Here is a 6,129-nt window from a genome sequence, read left to right as displayed (position 1 = left end):
GTGTACAATTTGCTGTTGAAGTAATTTATATTTGACCCATTTATGAGGCAAGTCTGCCCTCTGGTGGATAAAAATACGAAAACCCATAAAAGAGCGATACATACTATTATGGAGCGATACATTTTAAATTGAAAAGTTAGTTTTGGGTGGAAGGATGGTTGGGGTGACCGGGTTGTGGAGGACACCAATGTGTGTGAGATGTGGTGTTGTCACATCAGTATAGAAGTAGAGGACAGAAGCATCATGCACCAACACCATAGAGTACCACAGTATGAGTCAGTATGATAATACCCATAAAACCTTTTTAGAATCCGTGAGTAAATAGAGCCGAATATATTGATCAAAGTCACCTTGTCCGAGAGAGATGTACATGGCTATCAAAACGATACGCCAGGGTAAGCCTGCACTTGTTAGTTACAGCCTCATGCTAATCGCATTAGCCTACGTTAGCTCAACCGTCCCGCGCGGGGACCCACCCAACTTCATAATGAGGCTAAAGATGAGTCTCGTAGTAAGAGGTCAGACACTCCACATCTCCAGGTTTAGCATAACAGTGAGCAGGAGAAGCAGCATGTAGTCCTGTATTCTTCAGTTCCTCCACCAATCTAATCAGTCCAGTATTTTTGTTCAGAACAGGCCTCGGGTTAATGGTCTTTCTACACACTGTGGGCAGCTGTTGACACCAGTGGCGGTCAGTGACATTTAAGATGAGGGAGGACAATTTATTTTATTCTCATGAGCATAGTCGTATTTCGATTACAGCATATTGGATGACTGTCATTCATATTCCATTCACCCAGGTCAATGTAACATCAATAGGGTTAGGCTACTACATGACACTCAATTTCCCTATACCATTCATCAGGTTGCTACAACCTAGCCTATGAATGAAAGTTTACAACGTAGGAACACAGGTCAAAAACAATCTTGAGGTGAGAGACGGTGACACATACCGCCTTGCACACACACTCGCCTGCGTCTAGCTTATCTAAGGTGAAATCATTAGTCCAACAGTTGCAAACAAGAGTTTCAATTGGACAAATTCAGGTGATTTCCCCCCCGTTTTGTTTGTTTCCATTTTTATGAAATATTTTTCAACAGAATCGGCGGAATGAATTCACCCCTGATCACACGTACACACAGTTCACTTTCATAGCAGCCACAGTTGTTTTCATCTCGCATCTATTCACTCTTCCTCTCACCATTTCCCTTTGTTTGTGGACTTCAATGCACAACACATCAGCTGTACAGTTGAAGTCGGAAGTTTACATACACCTTAGCCAAATACATTTAAACTCAGTTTTTCACAATTTAATCCTAGTTAAAATTCCCTGTCTTAAGTCAGTTAGGATCACCACTTTATTTTAAGAATGTGAAATGTCAGAATAATAGTAGAGAGAATGATTACTTTCCGCTTTTATTATCACATTCCCAGTGGGTCAGAAGTTTACATACACTCAATTAGTATTTGGTAGCATTGCCTTTAAATTGTTTAACATGGGTCAAACGCGTCGGGTAGCCTTCCACAAGCTTCCCACAATAAGTTGGGTGAATTTTGTCCCATTCCTCCTGACAGAGCTGGTGTAACTGAGTCAGGTTTGTAGGCCTCCTTGCTCACACACACTTTTTCATTTCTGCCCGCACATTTTCTACAGGATTGAGGTCAGGGCTTTGTGATGGCCACTCCAATACCTTGACTTTGTCCTTAAGCCATTTTGCCACATCTTTGGAAGTATGCTTGGGGTCATTGTCCATTTGGAAGACCAATACGCAAACAAGCTTTTACTTATGTCTTGAGATGTTGCTTCAATATATCCACAATTTTCCTGCCTCATGCCATTTATTTTGTGAAGTGCACCAGGCCCTCCTGCAGCAAAGCACCCCAACAACATGATGCTGCCAACCCTGTGCTTCACGGTTGGGATGGTGTTCTTTGCAAGACTCCCGCTTTTTCCTCCAAACATAACAATGGTCATTATAGCCAAACAGTTCTATTTTTGTTTCATCAGACCAGAGGACATTTCTCCAAAAAGTACGATCTTTGTCCCCAAATGCAGTTGCAAACCATAGTCTGGCTTTTTTATGGCAGTTTTGGAGCAGTGGCTTCTTCCTTGCTGAGTGGCTTTTCAGGTTATGTCGATATAGGACTCATTTTACTGTGGATATAGATACTTTTGTACCTGTTTCCTCCAGCATCTTCACAAGGTCCTTTGCTGTTGTTCTGAGATTGATTTGCACCTTTCGCACCAAAGTACGTTCATCTCTAGGAGACCGAACGCGTCTCCTTCCTGAGCGGTATGATGGCTGCGTGGTCCCATGGTGTTTATACTTGCGTACTATAGTTTGTACAGATGAACGTGGTACCTTCAGGCATTTGGAAATTGCTCCCATGGATGAACCAGACTTGTGGAGGTCTTGGCTGATTTCTTTTGATTTTCCCATGATGTCAAGCAAAGAGGCACTGAGTTTGAAAGTAAGCCTTGAAATACATCCACAGGTACACCTCCAATTAACTCAAATTGTGTCAATTAGCCTATCAGAAGCTTCTAAAGCCATGGCATCATTTTCTGGAATGTTCCAAGCTGTTTAAAGGCACAGTCAACTTAGTGTATGTAAACTTCTGACCCACTGGAATTGTGATACAGTGAATTATAAGTGAAATAATCTTTCTGTAAACAACTGTTGGAAAAATGTTGTGTGTCATGCACAAAGTAGCTGTCCTAACCGACTTGCCAAAACTATAGTTTGTTACCAAAAAATGTGTGGAGTGGTTGAAAAACGAGTTTTAATGACTCCAACCTAAGTGTATGTAAACTTCCAACTTCAACTGTATGTGACCAGGCGATCATAACTGCTACACATAGCCTACATTGTTGTCCCAATAATAGCTAAAGTAACGTCCTAGTCAACATAGCTAATAGAACTCATGTGTTAGTTAACCCGCACAATCATGCAGTAATGTTACAGTGTAGTCAGTAAGCAGTTTTGCAGTTACACCAGCAGCTCTGGCGGCAATAAATGAATACACCAAAAGCTTACCTTGACTTGGAAAAGTTCCAGTGTTGTGTTGGAAAGTCATAGCCAGCTAGCTAACATACTATCTGTCACGACTCCTACCGAAGGTGGCTCCCCTTCCTGTTCGGGTGGCGCTCTACGGTCGACGTCACCGGCCTACTAGCTGCCACTGATCCTTTTTTCACCTTGTCTGTTTATTAGTTACACCTGTGTTTAGTTAGGTTAATTGGTTGGGTTTTATTATCCAGCCGGCCCGCCTGCTGGGTGTGCGGGATTATTTTCAGTGTACGATTGTGCACGACTGTAAGTCACGGTTGTCCGTGTATGTGTGTGTTTTGCTGAACTGTTTAGTTCCCCATGTTTTGGGGCATTTGTTTGGGTTGGCTTTGTTTTCACCTTTGTGGTGAATTAAAAGTATCGCTACCCTGAACTCTCTGTTTCCTGCGCCTTCCTCCACTACACCCCGGGCATTACACTATCCCTCTATTTGAGCCGGGCGTTTGAGTAGGTTAAACTAGCCAGCTGCATTTGCTAGCTAAGTAACTGAAACTGAAAGTGAAAAAAATGACGAAATCTCTCTCAAATCAAATCAAAATGTATTGGTCACATACACATGGTTAGCAGATGTTAATGCTTGTGTAATGAAATGCTTGTGTTTCTAGTTCCGACTATGCATTAATATCTAACAAGTAATCTAACTAATTGACAACAACTACCTTACACACACAAATACACACAAATGTAAAGGGATGAATAGAATATGAACATATAAATATATGGATGAGCGATGGCGTGTGGCATAGGCAAGATGCAGTAGATGGTTTAGAATACAGCATATACATATGAGATGAGTAATGTAGGATATGTAAACATTATTAAAGTGGTGTTATTTAAAGTGACTAGTGATACCTTAACTAATTCAATTTATTTAAGTGGCCAGAGATTTGAGTCTCTATGTTGGCAGCAGCCTCTCTATGTTAGTGATGGCTATTTAACAGTTTGATGGCCTTGAGATATAAGCTGTTTTTCAGTCTCTCGATCCCAGCTTCGATGCACCTGTACTGACCTTGCCTTCTGGATGATAGCGGGGTGAACAGGCAGTGGCTCGGGTGGCTGATGTCCTTGATGATCTTTTTGGCCTTCCTGTGACATTGGGTGCTGTAGGTGTCCTGGAGGGCAGGTAGTTTGCCCCCGGTGATAAGTTGTGCAGACCACACTACCCTCTGAAGAGCCTTGCGGTTGAGGGTGGTGCAATTGCCGTACCAGGCGGTGATACAGCCTGACAGGATGCTCTCGATTGTGCATCTGTAAAAGTTTGTGAGTGTTTTAGATGTCACGCCAAATTTATTCAGCCTCCTGAGGTTGAAGAGGAGCTGTTGCGCCTTCTTCATCACGCTGTCTGTGTGGCTGGAGCATTTCAGATTGTCCGTGATGTGTACGCCGAGGAACTTAAAACTTTCCACCTTCTCTACTACTGTCCCATCAATGTGGATGGGGGGGGGGGGGGGGGGGTGCTGCTCCCTCTGCTGTTTCCTGTAGTCCACGATCGTCTCCTTTGTTTTGTTCACGTTGAGTGAGAGGTTATTTTCCTGACACCACACTCTGAGGGCCCTCACCTCCTCCCTGTAGGCCGTCTCGTCGTTGTTGGTAATCAGTCTATAGTGCCGTCTGCAAACTTGATGATATAGTTGGAAACGTGCATGGCCACACAGTCATGGGTGAACAGGGAGTACGCACCCTTGTGGGGCCCCAGTGTTGAGGGTCAGCGGGGTAGAGATGTTGTTTCTTACCTTCACTACCTGGGGGCGGCCCATCAGAAAGTCCAGGACCCAGTTGCACAGGGCGAGGTCGAGACGCAGAGTCTCGAGCTTAATGACGAGTTTGGAGGGTACTATGGTGTTAAATGCTGAGCTGTAGTCAATTAACAGCATTCTTACATAGGTATTCCTCTTGTGCAGATGGGATAGGGCAGTGTGATGACGATTGCATCGTCAGTGGACCTATTGGTGCGGTAAGCAAATTGGAGAGGGTCTAGGGTATCAGGTAGGGTGGAGGTGATATGATCCTTGACTAGTCTCTCAAAGCACTTCATGATGACAGAAGTGAGTGCAATGGGGCGATAGTCATTTAGTTCAGTTACCTTAGCTTTCTTGTGAACAGGAACGATGGTGGCCATCTTGAAGCATGTGGCGACAACAGACTGGGATAGGGATTGGTTGAATATGTCCGTAACCACACCAGCCAGCTGGTCTGCATGCTCTGAGGATGCGGCTAGGGATGCCGTCTGGGCCGGCAGCCTTGCGAGGGTTAACACGTTTAAATGTTTTACTCGCGTTGGCCACGGAGAAGGAGTGCCCACAGGCTTTGGTAGCGGGCCGTGTCAGTGGCACTGTAGTGTCCTCAAAGCGAGTAAAGAAGTTGTTTAATTTGTTTGTTTGTTTGAGAGCAAGATGTCTATGTCTACGAGGGGGCTGGTTTTCTTTTTTGTAATCCGTGATTGACTGTAGACTCTGCCACATACGTCTCGTGTTTGAGCCGTTGAATTGCGACTCTACTTTGTCTCTATACGGACCCTTTGCTTGTTTTATTGCCTTGTGGAGGGAATAGCTGCACCTTTTGTATTCGGTCATGTTTTAGGTCGCCTTGCCATGATTAAAAGCGGTGGTTCGCGCTTTCAGTTTTGCGCAAATGCTGCCATTAATCCACGGTTTCTGGTTAGGGAAGGTTTTAATAGTCACAGCGGGTACGACGTCACCGATGCACTTGCTAATAAAGTCGCTCACCAAGTCAGCGTATACATCAATGTTGTTGTCTGAGGCTATCCGGAACATATCCCAGTCCATGTGATTGATTGGTATACACGGCTGTGACTATAATCAAAGAGAATTCTCTTGGAAGATAATGCGGTTGGCATTTGATTGTAAGGAATTCTAGGCCAGGTGAACAAAAGGACTTGAGTTCCTGTATGTTGTTGTGATTACACCATGAGTCGTTAAGGCCCTTCATCTTACCAGAGAGATGTTTGTTTCTGTCGGCGCGATGCGTGAAGAAACCAGGTGGCTGTACCGACTCTGCCATGTTTCCGTGAAACAGAGAACATTACAATCTCTGATG

This window comes from Oncorhynchus clarkii, chromosome 22, assembly GCF_045791955.1.
Source record: "Oncorhynchus clarkii lewisi isolate Uvic-CL-2024 chromosome 22, UVic_Ocla_1.0, whole genome shotgun sequence".
In the NCBI taxonomy this organism is placed as follows: domain Eukaryota; kingdom Metazoa; phylum Chordata; class Actinopteri; order Salmoniformes; family Salmonidae; genus Oncorhynchus; species Oncorhynchus clarkii.
This window is presented reverse-complemented; position numbering follows the sequence as displayed.